Source organism: Panthera uncia (genome assembly GCF_023721935.1).
Source record: "Panthera uncia isolate 11264 chromosome B2 unlocalized genomic scaffold, Puncia_PCG_1.0 HiC_scaffold_24, whole genome shotgun sequence".
In the NCBI taxonomy this organism is placed as follows: domain Eukaryota; kingdom Metazoa; phylum Chordata; class Mammalia; order Carnivora; family Felidae; genus Panthera; species Panthera uncia.
In genome coordinates, this window is record NW_026057580.1 from 20,252,079 (window position 1) to 20,277,723 (window position 25,645).

The 25,645-nt window shown below is 41.7% G+C and overlaps 1 long non-coding RNA gene across 1 annotated transcript in view; it reads left to right on the forward strand.

Moving 5' to 3' along the window:
- Positions 1 to 25,645, forward strand: part of LOC125938564 (uncharacterized) — a 70,391-nt gene that overhangs the window by 44,394 nt on the left and 352 nt on the right. The window lies entirely within an intron of this gene.

Below are 25,645 nucleotides of genomic sequence, written 5' to 3' on the forward strand. Positions count from 1 at the left end.
CTTATTTCCAGATAGCTGGTGGGTGACTCAGATTTAGCACCTACTTTCTTGCACCACTCCCGCAATCAGCTGTCACAAGCTGGGTTTCCTGGGAGGCAGAGTCTACCATGGAGAGCAACATGCAGGAGGCTTATTAGAGGGCACTCTTAGATCAGCATTTGTGGGAGTGTAAAGAGCAGAATTGAGCAGGGAAGCTTGACTGAAGCTGTCACAACACAGGCTTCTGCAGACCCCAAGAAAGTCTCTGGAACTGGGATGGCCCTGAAGAGTTGCCCTCACTTTGGGGACCTTGACCAGTCATTGGGTGGGGGCTGCTATGTCCCCTGGGAAGGGGACATAATTTGAATGAAGCTGCTCAGTTCAGCAGAGGATAATCTCAGGGTGGAGGGGGTTAGCTGGGATCTGTCAGCCATCCACCCTCCCTGCAGCTAGCTAAAAGAATACATGCCTGAAAGAAGGGTCTGGATTTGAGCAGCACACTACAATGTTCATTGTGATGTTTTTTAAGTTGTTATAATTAATTATATTTTAACAGCAAAAAAAAAAAAAATCAAGTCATTAAAAAAAATACCCAGGAGTAGGGCGCCTGGGTGGCTCAGTCAGTTAAGCGTCTGCCTTCAGCTCAGGTCATCATTTCACTGTTCACAGTGAGTTCAAGCCCCACATCAGTCTCTGTGCTGTCAGTGCAGAGCCTGCTTCAAATCCTTTGTCCCCCTCTCTATCTGCACCTACCGCATTCACGCTCTCTCTCTTTCTCGAAAAAAAAATAAATAAAAACTTTTAAAAAAATGCCCAGGAGAAAATAGTGCCATCTTTTCTGTGCTTTCCTCCAGAGTCTTAGTGGTTTGTCCTGGGGAAGGTTTCCCCACATGAAGAATGGCCCAGACAAAACAAATAGAAACTTGGGCGTGCCTTGGTCAGTGAAACTACCGATAGGGGGTCAATTAGCCTCTCGTGACTCACCATTCCCCAACCCACCCAACCCAGACCAGAAAGAGGCAAGTCAGGTGGGGCCTTCAGGCTGCTTCATGGCAGAACAAGCTGGCAAACCTGTGTAACCTGAACAAATAATTCGAGGCTTGCTTAGAGGCCTATTGCCACACGGCACCCACGCTAAAAACACATAAATCTGATGCCTAAGACCTTGAAAATCAATTTATGTCTTTACTGAAGCCTGGTGAAAATGTGACAAAGACACACTTCCTAAAAATAAAAAATAAATTATCCTTCCTAAAAATCCTATGGAGACAGCTCATTCCTAAGGTTTCATGTATTCCAGCTGCTGCTCTCTGAATCTCTCATTTCTCCTGCTGGCAAAACTCCAAAAGACCTTGCCTCCACCTCTAGATTTACACTTCTTCCGCAAGTATATATACAAATCAATTTTATGTGTATAAATCAATTTAGTCTTTCTCTGCACTTTCCAATTCTCCTGTCCTCCTTACCCTCAACAACACGCAAAGGGCAGACACAGACTCATGAGCAGAGGTGTTGGGGGGCGGGGGGAGGGATGTAAAATTTGGCCTGTGACACTTGAATTGGTAAATATGCTATATTTTTATGCTATCTTTGATGGTAAAACACTCCGCCACATAAGAACCCAATCATAAATTAAAATGTATGAATCACCCCTTCTTTAGAGCTTCCAACTCATTATTCTTATGATGGCCTATCCGCTCCACTTCCCCTCATTGTCCAGCAGAGTGTTTCCATGGTGCTTTGTCTGGAATAGATCCGACTGCTTTGCACTTGTCCTCTTGAAAAACCTTGTTGACCTGCTTGATAGGGAGAATACATGAATATGAGTGCACATTTGTGCATATACACACAAACGCAATTTTGCATATTATTTCAGTGAGTTCATGGACTCCTCAGTAAGTCCACTAATAACCACTTAATTAGTTTCCTTCCCTAACTCCCAGTTCCTAAAATTCTCACCCCAAATGTTAGCTAAACCAATAATACACTTAGATGCCCATGACAGGATACAAACTCCTTTTTTTTATATTGGCAAATGAATCATCCTTATAAATTACATAGAGCACACATAAATTGTATACTAGAAAAGCCAACATTTTAATTCATTCCTTCCTGTTAGTCACTCACTCATTTAACAAGCATTTTTTTTTTTTTTTGCTAAGAACTATTTTAGAGTAATATATTTACTTAAAATCAATTTCCAACTTTAAGAATGAAGCCAGTTCATGGGGGAGAACCGCTATGTAATTAGACAATTGCAATAGTGTGCTGGGACAGAGGGTGCTGTAGGAGCCTCAGGGAAGAAAGCGGTGAGGCGAGAGCAGTGGTGGGGAGGGCACCTAATTCTCTCTGGGAGTTGGGTATGGCTGAGAGTAATTTCAGGGAGAGCTCTTTGGAAAAGGCAGTACATAAACTGTATATTGGTGAATTCTTAGCATTTTCAGAAAACAAGAGTGGAAGTGGGAGAAAGACCTTCCCTCCAGGAGGGATAGCATTTGCAAAGATGGAATGGCAGGAGGAAGTTGATGAGCTCATCACTGGTTTACTAGAGCTGGGGTGGAGGGTAGATATGCAGACTGCCCTATGGAACAAGGGTCAGTTCACAGAGGGCCTGGAATGCTGGTCGAAGAATTTACTCCTTATCCTCAATAGGATGTGCAGCCTCTGAAAGCTATTTAGCAGGCATGACAGACTCAGCTTTGCATGTAGCATGGTGAGGTGTGGCAATCCTCACGCCTATGCATGGAGATTGCTTCTATGTTGCATTTAAAAATTTGGAAATAATAATAAAGAATTGAAATTACAAATGACTTGATTTTAAGAAATTAAAGTTGGTGCTTGGTTATACATTTATATAACAGTACCCTGAGCCACTTGCTTTTAAATGTTATTTTGAATGGAGTTATCTCCAGAGCTGTGGAAATAGCATGCATAACTACCATTGCAGCTTATCTCTGTTCCAGCTTTTAGAGAGGCTCCTGAGAGAAACTCTAATTCTAAACTATTGCATTTTTTTTTAATTTTTTAGTGTTTATTTATTTTTTTGAGAGGGAGAGAGAGAGAGAGAGAGGAAGAGAGAGAATCCTAAGCAGGCTTTGCGATGTTAGCGCAGAACCCGATGCAGGGCTCGAACTCAGGAACCGTGAGATCACGACCTGAGCTGAAGTCAAGAGTCGGATGCTTAACCGACTGAGCTACCCAGGCGCCCCAATATTGAGTTTGTTTATAGTTTTATATTTTTTCTACTTTATTTTTTTAATGATTACATTTTTAGTTTAAAAAGGAGAGAAAACGGAAATGAAGAGAACATGCATCGGGCATCAACATCATTAAGTGGATATTCTACTTACTTACATATTTAGAAAATGCTTTTATTAGTTTTTTTAATAATATCTCTTCCCTGAGTAGTCTGCTGTTTACTTCACTTTCTAGGTCAGTTTGCATCAGAACTGAGATCCACTCAAGGGAGTAGATAATGCGTGTGAATGTCGTTTGCTGTGGTATATGACAAGAGGAAAAAGAGTTTTAAACCAAATTCATCGGGGTGAAAAGAACACAAACTTTGGTAACGGACAGATCGGAGTTCAAACCCCAATTCTGTTACTTATGAGATATATAACATTGGACAAGATATTTAACATCTCTAAATCGTAGTTTCCTTTGTATAAACTAGAGGTAATAACAATTTTCTTGTAAGGTTGCTGTGATAAGTGAAAGAACATGTATTCAGTGCTTGTGTAGTGTTTAAAATGTGGTGGTTAATAGTAGAAAGATCACCGTGAAGGTGGTGGTTTCTGAAGCTGAATTGCTTACCAAGACCAGGCACAGAAGACTCATTCAGGAGGGTGAACAATTAACTCATGAGGCCTAACCTAAAACAGTTACAAAAGGAGAGACTAAATTTTAGAAATAATCAAAACTTGATGGTTAACTGGGGTATGCTAACTAGTATAGCGAACAACCCCTAAAATCTTTATGGTATGATACGATAAAGGTTTATTTCCCCCTGTGTTAGTTCAGGTCCACTGAGAAGCAGATGCCAGGATGAGATTAGACATGCAAGAGGTTTATGGGGGGAAACACCTGTGGAGGATAAACAGATGCCAAGGGAGGAGAGAAGAGCTTTCAGACCACAAGTGTGGACCTGATACCACTGAAGGAAAGTGTTATGCCCAGAATTCGTGATCCCCAAAGACCACCAGGGAGCCGAGTCTGATGCAAAAGCAAAGGGCCTTTATTCGTGCTAGCTCAAGCTCAATCCCCTACCTGCACCGACGCAGCGATGCGAGAGAGCGAGAGTTTCAAAAGCACAAAGGTTTTATAGGGATCATGGCCCTAGCCGATTGGCTGGGGAAGAGTCGTGGCCTCAGCCGATTGGCTGGGGAAGGATAGAACAATGGCTGCCAAGGTGTGGTCCCAGATCAGCAATTATCAGCATCACCTGGAACTTGTTAAAAATGCAAATGTTGGGCCTGATGGTCACAGACCCACTGAATCAGAAACTCTGGGGGTGGGGCTCAGCAATCTGTGTTTGAACAAGTTTTCCAGGAGATTCTGATGCACCTGAAGTTTAAGAACCAGTGTGTCTGAGGTTGTTTAACATGTTTGGCCTCAGTGTATACAGAATGTTTCTCACTGGTCACCTATTAACCATTGGCTGTCAGCCTTGCTGTGCTATATAAATACCTAGCACCAAACACCATCCCCAGAGACTCTGATTTAATTGGTTTGGGGAGGGGTCAGTTATTAAAATGCTCCCAGGTCATTCTAAGCCCGGACAGGGTTGAGGGCTCCTGCCTCTGGCCCCTACCTGAGAGAAGCCCTCCCTCTTCTACTCACACTTTCCACGCCTCTCACACTCCCCTTCCTCCCACCTTAGACTTCGGAAGAATGCATCAATCGGTAGCCTGCTTTCCTAGAAAACATAAGTTACTGAAGGGGAGGAGGCGTGGTCTGAGGTTTGAGCGGGAACTTCTTTCTGCGGCCATGTCAGGGACATAGTCACTAGTTGGCCGGCCTAGGCCTGCTCTTTCAAGAGCAGCAAGGAAAGAAGTTTGGGTAGGGAGATTCCTGGACTTCAGTGTAGTTTCAAGAAAGATTCAGGCAGGTCAGTGGAGATTCCGTGAGTCAGAGTCACCTGCTGGAGGAATCCCATGTCTTGCAGGAATGGGTCTGAATTTCTACACTCACCACACTTAGTCCTTGGCTGGGAGCAGTCCGTGGGAAATGTAGTCTTGGCACAAACACAGTGATAGATCCAGTGGGGCAGCAGCTGGGGTCAGAGTAAATCTTGTCCCCCTCTTAATGCTCATTTTCATGACCCTCACCCCCATGTCATAGTACAGTGCAGATCACTGGATTTGCAGAGCTCCACTGAGTCCTTCCGGGACCCATGCTCCTTATTACTATGGCTCTGCTCTAGACTCCTGAAGTTCTCTTCATCAAGTTGGCAGGTAGGAAAAGAGAACGCAGGTCATGTAGGAAAGTTTTCCACAAGATTCACCCGGACTTTGCTCACATAACCTATGTTCAGATTATATGGGCCAGGATAAAGTCACATGGCTCCATCTAATTGCAGGAAAATATAGGCCAGTTGCATACCTCAACAACTATTTGCATGGGACAAATGAGAGACATGGTAATGTCCCCAGTTTCTGGCTTGGATTACTGGATAGATGGTGGTGTCACTCACTGATAAAGAAGATACAGGACAGCATGTGACTTCAGAGGAAGTGGATCTGTCTAGCAGCCAGCTGGACATTTGAGTCTGGAGCCCAGGGTTAGAGATAACCCAGATGGTGGTTGAAACCATGAATTGCTGAGAGATAAGAAAATGGCTAAGAACATAATTCTGAAGAACACTAAAGTTTAAGGGACTATGTGACTCAACATCTATTTCAATCTCCCTTGAGTGCACCTTTCCATACTACAAATCTGGAAGCTAAAAACATTTTGGAGACTCCCTGAAGCTAGGATTTCCAAGGATGTGATTTGGGTTCTGCCAATTGGACATACCTCACAGAAGACTCCAGTGTCAGAACTGAACTGGTGGTGGTGGGGTGGGTGGCAGGCAAGGCAGAAGGCATCCATCTTGCTGGTATGAAGGGTAGGAACTCTGGATCCCAGGCGGGCAGCTGTAGCCATGATCTCCTGGCTCAGCAGGCACTTCCCAACCGTGGCAGAAGCAGCAGCTTCCTTAGCAACTCGGTCCTGAGTGTGGCTTTGTTCCTGGTAATTGAGCCTAAAGTCTTCTTATTCAACTCTCCCACTGGTTCTGTAAGCCAATTAATACCTTGTAATTATCCCTTTCTACTTAAACCAGCCAGGATAGGTTCTATCCTTTGTACCTAAACCATGACAGATATAGACAGTCAGAGAAACCTGAACCTTTGAAAGAGGCTGAGAAGGAGAGGCCAGAGAAATGGGACTAAAACCAGGAAAGACAGATGCCCCAAAATCCAGGGAAGGGAGAGTTTCCATAAGTGGTCATCAGTAAATGCTACAGCATGGCCAAGACAGATACAAATATAAAGTAAAATAATTCAGCCAGGAGATCACAGGGAAACTCGACAGGAATAAGTCCAGTGGAATAGGTGGGGAGGAAATTGGATTGCAAGAGGTTTAGGAGATTCTTCCATTTTATTTGGACTAAATTTATGGAGTAAGAATCAGGTATTATAGTCAGGTATTAGGAAGATTATTTTATGCTCATTATTGTGCCTGGAAATCCAGAATAGCAATCAGATCCCTCCAGATGTAGGAATTTGTCTTCTGACATCATTTATTGAAGAAGGCTGTAGCCCCAGCTCTGTTAGTTCTGCAAAATCATTCTCTGAACCTCCATTTTTAAAAGAGAAAAAAAGATCCCTTAGCAAATGGACAGACCAAATCTACCTGGCCTTCTGCCCTGACAGAATGATGTAGGAAATAAAAGCACAGGATTTGGACTTGGCCACACTTAGGTCTTAATCCTGGTTTTGCCACTAATTTGGCTATATGACCTCTGGCAAGTTACCTACACCTAGCTTTCTCCTCTGTAAACTAAGGATTGATATTATCAGCCTCCAAGAGTAGTTATGATGATTAGTTGAGATATGTAAGGCATTGGGTAAGTAAAAAGTACTCAATAAATGATACTTCATTTTTTTTTCCTTAGGAGAGAGAGAGCGCATGCACAGGGGAGGGGGAGGGCAGAGAGAGAGAGAGAGAGAGAGAGAGAGAGAGAATCTTAAGCAGGCTCCACACTCAGCATGGAGTCCAACACTGTGCTCAGTCTCACGACTGTGAGATTGTGACCTGAGCCGAAATCAAGAGTCAGATGCTTCACTGACTGAGCTCTTTGCCACCTGGCGCTGCAATGGTGGTTCATTTTGTAAGTGGCCAAAAATACCTTTTGGGAAATAATAAGCTATACTCCCTTCTTCACAGGGTTGCTGGCCAAATGAGATTATGTACAGAAAAGCAAAATATAAGGTCTGTTATCAGAATGAAAAAACACCGTAAGAAAGATCACCCCTTAAACCAGAAATTGACTAAGCTCCTTAACAACGTGATTGTGCTATAAGTTGGTAGGGAGAACAGGGCCAGGACAAAGGGGAGCTGAAGATAAGGTTCAACTGTTGCACAGTTTTTCCCCGTGCTGACCCTTGTTGCCATAATAGACATAACAGACACAATCAACATTCTACCATAAAGGGCAGTAGATTAATATACACCTGTCAGTAAAGATGGAAACTCTGTGCCTGATAGCTGGGTACGTGGAAGGGGTAAAGGGAGCTGATACATTTGCTTGAAATTAGGTAAAAGATTCATATATGAAGAACCCCATTCTGGATGTCTTCAGTGCCAAACTTCCTTCCCCTTCCTGCCTCTTTCTGAGCCTCTGCAGAAAGCACACACACCAACTCTGTACAAAGTAAGAATTCCAAAGAGCTTACATGGAGATAAACTGCCTGCTTGTACAAATAGGAAAGCCAGAAATCTCTGGAGATGGGCAGGTGAGTTCCTCCTGCTTTCCTGCCTCACCCAGCCCTGTTCTTGGCCCTCCATTACAACAAAGAGGTGGGGTTACACTCCATTCTCTACAGCACCCCCCCTTTCTTTGGTCCTCCCCACAAGAATATAGCCAAAAAGTTGCATCCTAGTGGCCAAGGGACCTCCTGATACCCCCACCCCACCTCCTATTCCACCCTTCCCCATTCATTGACTTTATCCTTTTTCCCATTAGAAACTAAACACAGCCAGGGGAGTGAGTTTTTCACTGTAGATCATTTTATTTTTTCCATTTACCGTTGTTCTGATCATCAATCAGCCATTTTCCCCGTTACCTCATTCTGCAGGTGAAGCATTAAAGCTGTGTTAGAGTTCAAGGCCAGTCTACCTTCTACTGCAGGGAGGCACCCCTGGCAGCGCAATGCTCTACTCACTTGGCCACTGTCATAGACCCTTCGGGAGTGGGCAGATGGGGCATGAGGGCAGAGGCAGTGTGGCCTGCTGAACAGGTGTCAGTGCTGGCTGAGTCAATGTGCTAAGAGGGATGGCTGGTGCTGGCCCACGGGAGGCTTAGTAAATCACTCCTGATTGCTAGCCTCTGGGACTTCACATCTTATAATTTCCCAAAACAGACCCGTGATTATAAGTGCTCAACCTAGTCATCACTGCCCAAGCCCAGGTGTTCTGAAGAAGTAGGGTGTAAGCTTGTATTTACAAAGAAAATGATAAGGAGCTATTTACCCGGCAAACACATTCTGGAGAGTAGATCACATGTACACATTGTACTGCCTTCCTCCATCTTCCCGCAGCACCCTACAAAGTCCTGACAAGCCACCAAACCAGGATTATATTGTGGTCCTGCTTTCTGTAGGTGGTGCTCAAATTTTCATAGAAGAGAATTTAATTTTATTCAATTTGGTCTGCTACATTTATACATTTATTTTAGTTTGTATTCTATGCCTGCCACTCTGGGGTGAGACATAAATGAAAATATTGGGACTGCCTTGAAGGAACATTCAACAGAGTTACAGAGATAGGCACCTTTACTATTCCACAGTAGGACTGTGGCTTTTCTCCCCTTTACCCTAGACTTTCCGAGGATCATTAGCCTATGCTTTCCTCCCTCTCTCTTGCTTTGGGGAAAGAAAAATTGAAACCTTTATGTTAAGACTTATTCCTCCATGGGATTTGGAATTGGAACCACATAGGGGACTCAGCTTCATTCATCAACTTTTTCTTTCATTGTCAACCTCTTTGCACTTGCCCTAGAAACATGCTCAAATCTATTCTATCTCTATATTTCTCTACCTTCCTTTCCTCTTGGGATTTAGTTTTTTTTTCTTCCATTCATTCAGTCATTTACTCATGAAAGTACCAAATGCTGGTGATGAACACTATGTGCAAGGCCTCTCCTAGGCTGGAGACATAAAAACAAACTCTTTGTTTTTGAGGAGCACACTTTGTGACTGGGGAGACACATGTAAACAGGTATATATATTGGTGCCCCCTCTCTCTTTTTCATTGTCAAACTGTCTGGAAGTGTTGCCACCTCCTTGTTTCTCAATCCCTGTGGCCCTCACAGCTCTTCTGAAATAGACATCATGAGTCTGCTGGAACTTCCTATTTCCAAATATCCAGTCCTCATCATAGCACTCACTCACCTCAGCCCTCTTGCTGGATTTGACATCTTGCTGAACTCCTGTCACAGCCTGGTTTCCTGGAGACAGAGTTCCTGTTCCAGCTACACCATTTACTAGGACGAGTCACATATCCTCTCAGACTCAGTTTACCTTGAGACTCTTTTTTTTTTTAATGCTTGTTTATTTTTGAGAGAGAGAAAGAGAGACAGAGTGCAAGTAGGGGAGGAGTGGAGAGAGAGGGAGACACAGAATCCAAAGCAGGCTCCAGGCTCTGAGCTGTCCAGCACAGAGCCCCAGGCGGGGCTTGAACTCACGAATTGCCAGATCATGACCTGAGCTGAAGCTGGACTTTTAACCGACTGAGCCACCCAGGCTCCCCTCCATCAACTAAGATTTTTAAAAGTCTACATATCTGGGTTATTGTGAGGATTAAATGGAGATATTGCATGAAAAGATTCTCTCACATGGTTTGTATTAAATAATTGTCTACTTTCCTTTGATGGCACTAAACATTCTTTTTAGTTCTTTGCCTGTCTCTCTTACTTAGAATTTCTTTGCTGGATACTTATCCTCCCCATCCCTTGAATTATAGGCATTGCTCTAATGGAAATTTGCTTTTTGGGGGATTTCCTCCCCACAATTCCAGGGCAAATCCAAGATTTCTATCTGGAGAGTCTATACCTTCCCAACCTCCTGCTCCAGAAGATCTGAGCATGGCACGTTACCTAGGCCTGACTAATCAGAGTTTTTAATTCTCTTGGACAAACAGTGATTGGTTCAGGAGTGGGCAGGAGACCTCCTCTCAGAATCACTGAGACTCCAGGAGATTTCTGCTAAGGCTCCTGGGAGTGAGGCACTTTTTCCCATTAGGCTTGAAAGTGTTGAAGATAGAAGACCAGATGCAAATACAGCCATCCTGCCATCACAAGGGAGACCCAGCTTAGGAATGGAGCTAAGCCAGAGGGAGAAAAGCCAAAGGATGAAGGAAGAGAAACAGTCCTGGTGATACCATTTGGGCCTCTGCACCAAATTACATCTAAAAACAACATAGCATCAGGACTTCTTTGCTTACTCATTAAGTCCCTTTTTTGCTTAAGCATTAATCCCTTTTTGGATGGAGTTTTCTGATATTTATAAGTAAATACATTTTAACCAAGAGAGAAATGTTAACATCCACTCCTCATTTATTCAACAAGTACTCATCAAGCGTCTTGTGTGTGCTAAGGACTGTGCTAGGAACTGGAGATACAAGTGTAAGTGAAACCCATCTCTGCCTTCAGGAAGCTAGTTAAGAGACAGGAAATAGGCGAAGACAACTTCGTGCCATTAGTATTGCAGAAATACAGCCTGCTCTGGAAGCACAAAGAGGGGTAGCTACACTGTCTCAGGGAATGATGGAAGACTTTCCAGGGGGCATGATCTGCATGGAAACCCAAAGGATTTGTAGCCAGGCAATGATATAGGGAGGGATGAAGAGTGTTCTGTGCAGTGGGAAAATGGCCAGAAAGGACTCAGAGAAAATACAGAGCACCGGAAATTTTGGAGACCTGTGCAAAGTAAAATAGTGTTCTAAGGAGAGGGTCTACCAAGAGTCCAGAGAGGTAAGCAAGAATAAAACTGTGAAGGACCTTGCAAGCTTGAGGACTTTGTTTGGAAATGTGGGAAGGCTTTCAGCAGGGGAGTGTGTGGCCATGATCTCCTACTGCTACACACACAAACGTACCATATATTCCTACAGCTGTCAATGTCATCCACTCCTAGGTTGATGATATCCAAATCTGTGTCTCGGGCTTCTGTCCTGAGCTCCAGGAGGACATCCTATGGCAACTTCAAGTAAATCTCTTCATTTTCCTCCCTTCTCTGTCATTCTGCTTGTGTCCCCAGATTCAGTAATAGCATTGCCCTCTTTCCAATCACTGGCTATAAAGCCCTGAGTCATGCTTCTCTCTTCCATTTCCTGTACCATACTCAGTGGTTGCCGTATCTCAGCAATTCTATTTTCAGATTGTCTCTTTCATTTTCATGTGAACTGGAAGCTATAGCTTTAATTTTCCAGAAAGCTTTCCCACCCCCATCTTCTGGTAACTGAAGTGGTATATGACCAAGGCCTGGCTTTTCATGGTGTCTGCAGCAGATAGATGCTAGGGTGACCCTTCATGATTCCCACTTCCTACTGTTCATGCCTCTGTGTGATCCCCTCTTTGAGTGTAGGTGGGATCTATGATTTGCTTTTACCCGATAGACTATGGCAAAAGTAATAGAGTTTACATTATATAAGACCCATCTTGCTAGAAGGCTTACTCTAGAGATTTTTCTACAATAAGAAATATTAAATATAATATAATTTTAGTTATAATATATTTTAATGTAATAATATAATATATAATTATATAAATTATGTACTCTATAATATATAATTATGTATTATAAATTACATATAAAATATATAATATATAAAAGAGAAAAGATAGTCTATTGTACATGGTAAAGGGAAGTATTATTTTGTAAAATGTTTGCTTTAGTTATATGTATGTACATATATATATATATAGGGTCAAATGTAAAAAATACTTATGGTATACATATATAATTATATATATAAGATCATACACTATATTTACTATAATACCATATATACTGTATAGCATATTATAGTACATACAATATTACAATTACATGCTATATATTATATGCTGAATATGTAATATATGTGTGTTACATTATGACCTAACATATGTATACACAAATATAACTAAAATAAACATCTTACAAAACAATACTTATCCTTACTATTTACAATACACTATCTTTCCTTCTTTTCTATACTTTTGATGCTCTTTTAAAATCCTGCTTGCAGCCCATGTGCTTCTGTCCTCACCACAGTGAGAAATGCAGTTGCCCTGTGCTCTGAGCTGCATTCGCTGTGGCTGTAGGAGGTTGGAGATGTTCTATGCCATGCTGAGGAGCCCCCAAACCAAGGCTTTTTTATGAGGAAAGAATCTAGAGCTCAGCTTGCTGCTGCTGATGAGGCTGAGACTTTACAAGGAACTATAAGCCCTGATAGTTCAGAAATGGATTACAAGGAGCACGGGATGATTTCAATCAGCATCTCTTAGTCCCCCAGAGCACACTGAGATGCTCAACCACTGGATTTTGATGTTGCTCAGGAACCTCCTAACAATCCTGGATGAAAAGAATTCAGCAAGAGGGAGGAGTCTAGGAATCTCCTGAAAGAGTGGTTTCCAAAGCAGGAGAGAAGCCGGCCTCAACCCCCAGGCATCTGCCTGACCTGTTCCCCAGCAGCATTTTAAGGAAGTGCCAATGGGACAGTGTGCTTTTGATCTGAGTGCAGAAATCCATTTGAAATAGAAAGCGAGTCTGGAAAGCAGAAAGATAAACATGTACAATAATCATAAGTGAGAGCAAACAAGATACTTGGTGACTTGTTGGAGGAGGATGAAGATGAAAATGCAGAACCTTTGCAAAGCACATAAAACAAAACATAGTTACCTTGCGTTAGCAAAGACAGCGGTCTATGTACTGCTACACCGTATCATTCTTGGGTTTTTTTATTTTCAAGCTAATAACCATGAAAATATATCTTTATACACAAACGTTTCCCCCACTTTCTTAATGGGGATAATTTGAACTGATATTTAACGTCCTCTAAAATCACAATAAGTAACTGTGATGTATGTTGAATAATTGGAAATTTTGGGAGTTCATAGGAAAGCCATTATATAGACCACAAATAGGAACTATTGTAATCTTAAAAAATGCCAATATTCCCTATGCAGACAGTATTTTAGGTATTTTGAAGTAGGAAAAGTGCAAAAACTTCAGCTTCTTCAAGCAAGAAGGGCCCTTAGACAGGGCTACTTTTTATGATTGGTTTGCAGCAGTATTTTAAACTTTTATATTCAATTAATGTAAAAACGTTAAGAGAACATACCTTACCTTGAGAAACACAATAGTAACGAGGGTTCCCTTTTGTCTTTAATTCCCAGAATAACTTATTTAGTTACTTACACTGAATATTTTTAGAAAAGTTTCTTTTTTTGTCTTCCACATATATGAACAGGAAATAAAATAAGTAGCATATTGCATATAAATCAATGTACTGGTAGGTTAAAAGTTTTCCCCAAGAAGAGCTCATTTTATAATTTAATTCAAGGGAAGCCAGTAGAAAATGTTCTATCAAGTTGCCTGAAATATAACAGGTTCTCAAATTACTTGAAATAGAATTCAGTGAATATGAATGAAGTTTCCGATAGTGTTGATACAACAAGTTCCATATGAGTCGAGTTGGCTTGCTACATATCCAGATTCTCAGTATTCCCAACTTCTGTTATGAACACACATTCCTCCATCTTTCTTCAACATCTTGTCCTGTTTTCTCACAGACCCTGCCAAGCTCAAGCTACCATCCCTTTTTCATGTATTTTTTAGTTTGTTATTTTGAGATATTTGTAGATTCACATCAGTTGTAAGACATATCACAGAGGAAGGGCTCCTGGGTGGCTCAGTCAGTTAAGCGTCCAACTCTTGATTTTGGCTCAGGTCATGATCTCACAGTTCATGGGACTGGGGCCCACATCGGGCTCTGAGCTGAGCATAGAGCCTGCTTGGGATTCTCTCTCTCCCTTTCTCTCTGTCCTTCCCCACTCATCCTCATTCTCTCTCTCTCTCTCTCTCTCTCTCTCTCAACAAATAAAAAAATATTTTTTAAAAAAGAAATATCACAGAGGAATCTCATATACCTTTTATCCAGTTTCCTCCAATGGTAACATCTTGCATAACCAGAGTGCAATATTACAATCAGGATATTGACATGAATGCAATCCACCCACCTGGTTCAAATGTAACCACTTTTGTGTGCACTCATTTTGTGTGCACAGTTTATCACAGGTGTAGATTCATGTGCCACCACCACAGTCAAGATACAGAACAGTTCCATCATGGGAATTCCTTGTGGTTTTTTATAGCCACAGCCTTTTCCCCATGCCCTAACCTGTGGCACACACAAATCTGTTCTCCATCTCTATAATTTTGTCATTTCAATAATGTCATATAAATGGAACCATTCAGTATATAACCTTTTGAGATTTTTTTTTTCCACTCAGCATAACTCCCTTGAGACCTATTCAAGCTGTTGCCTGTATCAATGATTCATTCTGTTTTATTGCTGAGTGGTACTCCATAAGACAGAGGTATGGCAGTTTGTTTAACCATTCCCCGGTAAAGGACATTTGGGTTTTTTCCCACTAATGGGTCGACATACAATTTTGAAAGATGTCTTTAATTACTTGGCTCTGCTGCTAACCTTGTTCTCAAGCCACACTAGAGGTCTTGCTTTCCTCACACATGGCTGGCTCATCAGCTGCTGTTTCTCTGTCCCTGTTCAGGGATATTTGTTTCTCATTTGTGCCCCCAAAAACTCTACCTAGAACATCTTTGTCTAGTGAAGTCCTACTTACTAGAATAAGTTAGGCATGTTTTTTGCTACAAATCACAAGAAACTTGACTGAAGTGTCTTTTTAAAAAGGAGACTTTTTTTCTCACTACCATAACAGGTATTGCCTAGAGCAATAGAAAAAGATGTAATAATATTATAGAAAAATCTTACTAAATTTTTCTATAATATTAGTAGTAAACATTTTAGACTTTGTGAGCCAAAAAGTAAAGTCAAAGATTATCATGTAAGCACTTCTGTAACAGGAGAGAAAACTCGTGCCCTGCCCCATTTGTTTGCTGTGGGCCATGTGGGTGTTACTCATACTTCTCCTCTGTAGTTGCCTTTTGCTGCAGATATTCTTGCAAGAAAGAGCTTATCAGCATAAGTGGGAGGGGCCTGGCCAGGTAGGTAGGAAGGATGGCTACCTCACTGGTCAATGTCACTCTGCCCCAGTGACATCCAGAGTCCTGTGCATCCTATACTCCTGTGAGCCCAGCATATCAACTTGGGCAGCTAGCCAGAAACAAGGGGACTCACATAGTCACCAATCTCCAGACTGAGAGTCCACCACTCAGTTCCCACTTGTTGCCAACAGTGGAATCCCTAATATACTGGTGGTGGCCAGCTGGACCCTAGGCATTGGTGATGCATAGCTGCTGCTGGCCAGAGAGTCAAGTACCAGGAGCAGAGAGGAGAAGTAGGGGCAGAGGAGGATGCCCTGGCTTAGTCTCCTTGGCTTACCATGCTAGCCTGCTCAGGCAGTGCCTCCGAGGCTTACAAACACAAACTTGGCTTAGGGTCTATAGCTTGTCAAAGCTTAGCTGGAGTAAGGTAATTGCTATTTATTGTTCGAGGGGTTCAAAGATGTCAGGATTGACATCTTTGTGATTCTCTTTGTCTTTCCCTCATGGTCTCAAGATGGCTGCTGCAGCTCCAACCATGACTTCCAACCAAGTCAGAAGTGAGGAAAAATAAAAGGGATCATGACTATCTCCTTTACCAACAGACGTTTTTCCAGATCCAAGTCCAGGTGGTTTTCCTTAAGTTGCATAGGCCAGAACTAGGTCTATGGTTTCATTCTCAGACAGAGTCTCTCAAGCACTGAGTTTGAATTGTCCTCACTAAGCAGATATGTATCTCTTTACAAATAATTCCTTCCAATCCCAGAGAAAACACCAAAGGGTCCAGTTTGGGTTACATATTCACCCCTATTTCCAAGGGTTTAGGAAACTCTGATCAGCCAGCCTGCATCCATTCTTGACCCACAGGCCAGGGCAAGTGGGGAAATGTGACTGTTAGCACTGCCATGTGAGGGAGTGTGAGTTCCTAAAGGAAAAGATGCTGGCAGAAACAGATACCCACTACAGAAGAAGTCAATATGTTGCTGCTAAATTGAATTGAAGTATCATTATTAAGTAGTTATACTCAAGGTTTTAATGGATTTGTAAGTGCTGCTATCCTGGCAGTATGCCAAACAATTAACAGTATTTGTCTTCAAGAAATTTACAGTCTGGGGTAGACATTGGTTATTTGGCTAAATATGATTCTTTTGGTAACAAATGAAAAAATATTTAACCAAATAAAAAGCATAGGGACAGCTGGATGGCTCAGTCAGTTAAGTGTCTGACTCTTGATCTCAGCTCAGGTCATGAGCTCATGGTTCATGAGTTCGAGCCCTGCTTCTGGCTCTGCACTGACAGTACAGAATCTGCTTGAGATTCCCCCTCTCTCTCTCTCTCAAAATAAGTAAATAAGACTTAAAAAGAAGCAAAATAAATAGCATAGGCCAAGCCATGAGATTCTAAATAACAGAGACTCAGAAGTAAGTCTGTGGTGTACTTTTGAATAAACAAACTGAAATGGAGAAGATTTAAATAATGTATCTGCAGCCTTACTGAAAGTAGTGACTGAAGTGGGGTCAAAACCACAGGACTGTTACCTTAGGAGCATGAACTAAATCTCTTGAATCCATCCAGCTTGGTGTTTTATGCCTTAAGATGACAGGCACTCCAGCCTGGCAGGCATGCAAAGTGTCTACAGACTGTCATCATGTCTCACCTTGGCTTGCTCAAAGTGTCTGGCTAGACATGAGGCATCCTGCTGTGCTACCTGCCGCCCGGCTAGGACTTGACCAATCAAGGGACCATTTCACAACCAGTGATACAGGAGAGATCCTTGATGTTATAAGATATTCTATGTTTCCTCACTTTCCTTTGCCAACTGTAGAGTAGGACAGAGGCTGCAGAAAGTGGAGTGACAATTCTAATGGAAGAGGATGTGTTGTGATATGGTGGTGCCATTGGGTGGGGGTGGTCAGAAAGCTTGGTAGTAACAAAGCAAAGAGCAGAAAATCCTCTTAATGTGTCCTAGACAGTTCAGTGCTGTCTTTATTTGATAATTAATGAATTAAACCACCATACCACAGTGTGCATCAATTCCTGCTTGTCAGCCACAGTCAATATCTTCTATCAGTTCAACAAGGATTGTTGATAGACTCAAAGTGGCCCACACCCCCTAAAATGAAGTTGTACTCTCCTTATCAGTGACAGTTATCAGGGCATGTAATACAAGCACTAATTACTGTAATTTCTTCTGCCATTAAATGATGCAAGCATCTTCCATATGTGCATGATGCCAGGGGTCTGAGGCAGAGAAGGAGAGGGAGTGTTGAAGGGAAAGACACCCAGAAGAATACAAGGAGACCTACAGTCTCCACTCTCACATGTCTGTGTGATGCTTTCAAGGTCTCTGGCTTTCTGGATCTGCTTTCTCATCTGTCCAATGATGGAGTAATTTCTAAAGTCTATTCCATCTTCATGAAAAAAAAATCTTAATGTTTACATTAAAAGCATTCTCAATTAGAACTTCTTTGATTATCAATAATAGAAACTCACTGGAGCTAGCTAAAAAGCTAAAAAGAGATATATGTTGGAAACTGTCGTGTGCAAGGAATGGCACTTTAGTATTTTCCTTTGACTCAAACAGAACCCGATTCTGATCCTTCATCCCATTGTGCCGGCAAGAACATGCAGGAGAGGGTTGTGAGGGTGCAGGGATGAGGACTGGAGAAGCAAGATGATATACAAAATATTTAACATCCTATACAGTCACAAAGGTGCATGCCAGCTTAGCATCAACCTGGTGCAAGGGGTTGGGAGTTGGTGAAATGGAGGAGTGAGGGGAAAAGAATTAAACAAAAGTAGCTCTTCTCCTTTCAGGTTCTCCCCCCCCCCCCCAAACAAGAATATTAGTACCTTCATAAACAACTCAACACCTAAAGATACATAGGCACTTAATGGAGCTCAAGGGTAGAGACAAAGCCAGCCTGCAAGAATGAATTAGAACCAAGGGTTTGGAGACATTAAGACTCTAGATTCATCTCTTGCAGGCCCTTCTCTGTAGGAAAGACTCCCTCACTGTTTTCTTTCTCTCATTTGCTCCAACTGGCTCTGTCTAGTTTTCCAGTTTGCATGCTGCCAATATCTCCTGAATTTACTTTCTTGTTGTTCAAAACATCATATAGATTAAGGATGAACTAAATCCAAATTCTTCATGAAGGCAGACTAATTGACAAGGCTTGGGTCAGGTACATTTTCTTGGACCATCTAGCTGTGACTAGAGTGACATAGTCATATGTGGCAGGGAGGAGGGAGCTGCTGTGTACTATTGCAGCTACAATGTAAATGGTAGTATAAGAATAATATTGAAAATATTTAACAGTTGGTATGAAATGAGCACCAGCCACTGAGAATGAACATGAGACATAAAGACCCAGTATAGCTGGACAAGGGCTTTCTAGCTGTATCAGCCTGGGATAGGGACAGAAGAGGACCAGTTTCTAGAAAATGGGAAATAATCATGAACTGGACAGTTAATCAAAGAGCAATCTATTACAAAGTCTAAGAAAAAATAGTCAAATCCATTTTAAAAATGAAGTAATAGTGTTCCTGGAAACATTTTAGCAATTAGAGAGATAATTTAAGTGTCATTTTGGTTTCTATTTGATTGGAGGAATAATTCCATAGAATGCTGTGTTAAGTGTTGTAAACAATAGAAGAAAAATATAGCACATGACACTCCATACTCTCTTTCACTCTGATTTGAGAAGGAAGACAGAAAATTTACAGGCATTTAATTGCAAAGTGCACACAGTGTGTGCCCTGGGAGTCAGAAAAAAGAAGACATTCTTGTGGCCCAGAGAAGTCAGAGATGCCTTCAGAGAGTAGCTGACGATGATTTTTATGGCTCCTTTAAGCATAAAGAATTTCTGGTTTTTTTAATATTTATTTATTTTTGAGAGAGAGAGATAGAGCATGAGTGAAGGAGGGGCAGAGAGAGAGAGAGACAGAATCCAAAGCAGGCTCCAGGCTCTAAGCTGTTAGCACAGAGCCCAATGTGGGGCCCAAACTCAAGGACTGAGAGATCATGACCTGAGCCGAAGTTGGATGCTCAACTGACCAAGCCACCCAGGCCCCCCTTTTTTTCATTTTTTAGAAATGTTTATGTATTTTTCAGAGAGAGAGGCAGAGCATGAGTGGAGAAGGGGCAAGCATAAAGATTTTCCAAATTCTATGGATTAACGAAGGGACCCACCATCTGGACTTTGAGGGATGTACTCAAAAGGTCAAGGGAGCCTTATAGATCAAAGATGGGACTACAAGAAACTTTGCTAAAGATCAAACACCAGCCTTCTGAATGAAGTGCAGACACATGCTAAATACAGAGGAACCTTGAAAACATCATGCTAAGTGAAAGAAGCCAGACACAAAAGTCACATATTAGAGGACTCCCATTTAAATAAAATATCCAGAATAAGCAAATTCATGGAAACAGATAATTTGTGATTACCAGAGACTGGCGGGAACAGAGAATGGGGAATGACAGCTAATGAGTATGGGGTTTCTTTTGAGGATGACGAAAATGTTCTAGAATTAGATAGTGGTGATGGTTGTACAACATTGTAAATACACTAAAAGCTACTTAACTTCACATTTCAGAATGATGAAATGTATGGTATGTGAATTATATTTCAATAAAAACACAAACAATAAGAAAAAAAAAACACCAGCCTTCTGGTTAGAAATAACTTCTTTTCTCTTAGCCCTCTTTGCTTCACTCTGCAGAGTTGTCCTACCTCTACCTGTGCTATGAATGTCTGCCAATTCACTGACAACTACCTACTTTATAATGCCAGACTAGAACCCTCCCCTGGGCTCCCATTGCAACTGAACATCTTCTCGGAAGATCCCACAGGCACCTCAAACCCAACATAAGGAAAATAAAATTGCAGTTTTGGAGGCCACCCTCCTTTTTTTTCCGGTACTTCCTCCTTTAGTTGACAGCTTCCCTGACTATCCAGTCATTTAAGCCATCCATGTGTAGGTCATTCTTTATGCCTTTCATTCATTCATTCATTCATTCATTTGTTTGTTTATCTTTTCAGTTAATTTTTTTTTTTAAAGACCTGCTATGTATCAGGCATGGTGCTATGTGCTGGAAACAGCGCTGGGATACCAGATGGTTTCAGCCTCTGCGGAGGATACTGGGAAGACTATTTAATCAAGAATTCTGACACAGTGAGATGAGAACTATGACCTAGGTAATACAGTGATCTGTATTTTTATATAAGCACACAGCACCGGGATCCAACCTCCTACTTCCGGTTAGTCACCAAATGCTATTATTGATTTTGCCTTTTAGATGCTTCTTAAACCTGGTGTTTGCTCTTCATCCACAATACCCTTGCCTTCCTTCAAGCCCTCATCAGCTCATGTCTATCTGACTGCAACTGCCTCCTAACCAGTCTCTTTTCCCAGTTTCTCATGCCTCCAGCCTCACTAGTCTCAGTTCCTTCTCCCACATTGCCTCCAGAAAAATACGTCAAAAACAAAATATCTCATGCAATTTCCTTGTTTTTAAGTGTCTATCTATTGTAGTGACCCAATACACCTGGGGGCTATGCCATGCTCCCATCAGAACAAGAACCTACAATAGCAGAGAAATTGATGACATGAAGGGGGTTTGCCCCCATCCCCAACTCTGGTGGGGAATCATTGTGCAGTTTCATTGTTCCTTCCTAGGACATGTGTAGTCCTTTATTATGTGACCCCTGCTTCCTTCTCCCATATCACCCCTTGCCATGGTTTCTCCCATGTGGTAGGATGGATTTTCTTTCTCCAATTTTCTCAATCTCCGTGGTCTACTTATCACCAAAGCTGAGACTGTTCCCCAAGGCAGAGAAATTGACAGGCTTAATGTAACAATTCAAAATTGCTTGGCTAGCAAACAGTAAATGAGGCCACATGAAAGGTCTGAAGATCTTTCAGATATTTGACTATGAGGCCAGCTCTTAGGCTCTTTCCCCCACCCACTTGATTTGAAGCCCCTGACCCAGTCCAGCAGCAGAGGTGGATGGAACTGAGTGATTGACAGCCTCTCGAAGACTGACCACAAGAAGAGGTGGGATGCGAGCACAGCAGGGAGTGAAGGGAATGAAAAAGTTTAAATGTACCAAAGAAATGAGCAGGAGAGAGGAGACAGAGAGAGACAGAGAGAGCCCAAAGCGGAGGGATGATCTCCAGTCCTTGCTTACTCGGGGTACAGATCACATGGCCACCACGAATATTGATACTAAATCTTGGTGCTAGTTAGAGGAATCAGTGGGGTAAGAGGAGCTGCTTCTAAATTCTCTCTTCCCCTGAGGATTTTATGAGTTGAAACATGCCACTGGAACCCAAAGTAAAGGGTTGCGTTTACTTTCTTTAATATTCTACACGTATGATTTAGTGACAGACAGTAAAACTCTTTGGTTATGGACTGTACCGTCTCTTCCTTCCTTGTTGCAGGCTGTAAGCAGGGGTTGCATCCATATGTGCCCTACACACTAGCCATTGTTATTCCTGCAAGTGTGGTGCTGTTGTGTGCCTCTTGGCTTTTGTCTCTGCTGTTTCCTCAGGCCGAATTGTTCCCTCTTCTCCAGTTTGCTTATTTAGACCTCATCCTTCATGACTCACCTTGAGCTTTTGCTGACCCTTCCAACACTAAAACACCAGGTGACTAAGGAACTAGGCGCTCCTCCCTTGTTTTTCCATAATGTCCAGTATCCCTCTCTTATAGCCCTTGTATCATAATTATTTGTATAAATATGTCTTCTCTATTAGAGGGGAGGATGGAGATTGCATCAAGTGTATCTTTTTATCTTTAGGTCTTAGCAAAGTGTTCTTAGCACTTACATGGTCTTCAATAAATATTTCCTGAATAGATGAAAGAATTAATAATAGGACTACTGCATATTGAGTAATAGGCACATGTCCCTACGTCTCCAGACTAAAATCTTATTTAGTGGCCTCACAGCATCCAAATAAGATATTTCCCTTCTGACCTAAATGATTTGCTGACCCCCTTGTCAAAAATGTAGAGGGATTAGGACTAATTGGATTTGTCTAAAGAGGTAGAGAGAAGGGAGAGAGAGACTTAAAGTAGCCAGGCCTCATCTTGTTGCACAGTTTACTGGACTCAATCTCAATAAAATTGGATCAGCCAGCATAGTTCTCTTCTAGCCCTGATTTAATAGAGGGGATGAGAGATGTCGAATGCACCATTAAAGAGGAGCATGGCAGGAAAGGAGGTTGTTCAGGTCCAAAGGAGCTGGCTGATGGAGCCAGTCATGCCCATTAGTGGCTGTTAAGAGAAGGGGCACCTTGCATATTGCACTCAGCGTCCCCTCCGAGAACCTTGAGTTCTTGGAATCCAAGCATGCTGATTTTGACCTCCCTGCCATCTGCTTCCCCAGCACCACTGATGATGGGGTGACTCTGACACAGTTTATGGTTGCCTTAAGCAAGTTACTTCTTTTAACATCTATTTTAAAAAGAGAATAAAGATACTGTTTGCTGTTGTTATGAGGTCAGAAACATAGGGTACTCACAAAGCACCAACACATCACAATTGCTATAATTAATTTCATTATATTTTTGTCCTGTAATAATGTACAGTTAATTATAGTCCATTATAATTATACTTATGTGCAGAACAATGAACAACAGCCATTTGTTTACATGTTTATTTTATTAAGGATATTTTGAAAAATGATGAAAGTTATAAAAAAGAAACTCAAGTTCTCCTGGAATATCACCATCGAGAAATAACCATTATGAGTGCATAACTTTCTTTTGCTTTTCTTTCTTTCTTTTTTTTTCTTGTGATATATATTTAAATTTATATTTATTTTTATAAGATTTTATTTTTAAGTAATCTCTACACCCAACGGGCTTGAAGTTAAACCCCAAGATCAAGAGTTGCATCCTCTACTGACTGAGCCAACCAGGCACCCCCATATATGTCTTTTTTAAAAAACTGGATTACACTGCACAGCCTGCTCTGTTTTGTTAAACCACAGAACTACAGACTGCAAGTTTCTCTATGCCATGTGGTCTGCATGATTTTTGAAGACAGTATAGTATTCTATCTCATGCATGGATCATAGTTAATTTGGTCAGGACACAGTCACATATTTTACCCCAGAAACTATTTGCCCTGTGAGATTCCTGCTGAAACTTCACATTGGCGTTGCCAGGATTCTAAGACTCTGGTCAAAACACCCAAAGTGTTAGGTAATTCTTGGAGGCTGTCAGGAACATTTGGGGAGAAAGACCCAAAAAAGTTTGGATCTCTATGCCCAGAGTGGCTCCCAGTTTCCTCCCTGAGTGTCTTCAGGGCTGAAGAATCATAGTCTAGTGGGACGAATAACTGGAGAAATCTAATTTAATTGGGAGGGAGAAGAATTTTACTTTATTTCTTTTAAGATTTTTTTTTAATTTTTTAATGTTTGTTTTTGAGAAAAAGAGAGCATGAGGGGGAGAGGGACTGAGAGAGAGGGAGACACAGAATTGGAAAAAGATTTTTATTTTTAAGTCATCTCTACACCCAATGTGGGGCTCACACTTACAACCCCAAGATCAAGACTTTCATGCTGTACTGACCAAGCCAGCCAGGTGCCCCAAGGATTTTACTTTAATTTGAACTCTTCAGGATGAATTCAGTTTACTTCAATTCAATTCAGTTTGATTAAAAAAAAAAAAAAAAAAAAAAAAAAAAAAGGTCTATTTCTGTAGCATATCCTGCTGGGGACCCAGAATTACCCTTTCTCATTCTTTTTCCTTCTCTTTCCCCCTCTCCCAAATGGGAAAACATGCTTCTCCTCAGTGGCTTTTTCTTGTCCTCATTGTTTCCACCCCTGGGGCATATTCTTTTCTAGTCCATTTCTAGATCATCCTACCTCCTGTAAGGGATCTGGACTTAATGATCATGGACTCCTGGGCTAACTGGATTCCAAATATGCCATGCATTTACATTATTTGTTCACTTATTCAGTGATATTTTTTTTCCAGCACATACTATGTACTAGGTCATATGGGTGTGGCAACAAATGGCATGTACACGAAACTTGCTGCCTAGGAGCTTGCAGTCTAGTGGAGAAACCAAAGAAGTTCATAGGGAATTACAAAATGATGTAATGATGTAAGAGAGGTCAGCTCAAGACCCTGTGTCTCAATAAACCAAAGGTCACTTTTGACCAAACTTATAACTTTAAACCTGGCTTAACATTCAGGTTGCTGAGCTCATTCAGAGAGGTACACATATGAAGATTCCAATTTGTCTACTCCACTCCTAAGATCTGGGCTGGGTATATAGCCTTAGATCTCCTCTATTCTGAGAGGTCTTCCAGATGGCCACATGGACAAGCCAGTTCCAGCTCCCTAGCTTGCCCCTGGGCAGTAAAAACAGACTCAGTGAACACGTGCTGGCTTAAACCAGTCAATTGTTACACTGATTTTTTTTCTTTTTAAAATTATTAAAACCCTGAAACCAAGCCAGAATCTAGCATGAATAATGCAATTGTTAGTCTTCTTGTCCAAGATTGCCATTTTCATTTTTCCATGCTCTTTAAAAGACCCAAGAGCCAAGATAAGTCTCTTTTAGATAGACATCAACTAAAAGGCAGTGGACAGAACTCTCTGCCCCTATAGCAGATTCTGGCCCTACCCCACCACTCTTTAACAGAGGATGGTCTGTGCCTTTGCTCATCAACCTAATTTAGATGATAGATGATAGACAGAAATGAGCTATAAGGGGTTGTATACTTCCCCCACCAACACAGCAGTGGGGGATGTGGCAAAGGCCAGAGGTTCAAGTCTCAGTTTTCCATCCTGGGTGAATTCACATGGCTCTTCTTCACTAGTCCTAAAGCCGAGAAATTTCTCTTCTAAATCTTCCTTTAGAACACAGCCCAGATTGGACTGGAGTTGGACAGACTAAAAAAATGTTTACTTCCCCAAATTTTTGACCTTAGTCTTGCAAGTTCAACTCCTCTGATTTGCCAGGGTCAGGGATTACCCATCCTCCACCCCCCGACCCCCCAGGATAAAATGACTAAGAATTAGGAGCAAAGTGAAGGGAAGAAACATAATTGTTAGGATATTTCAAGATGGGGGCAACCAGGGCTATTTATTCTGGGGCTTTTCATTCTTCTAAAGAATAAGTAAAGTCCTCGTATTTTAATATCCACACTTTCATTTGC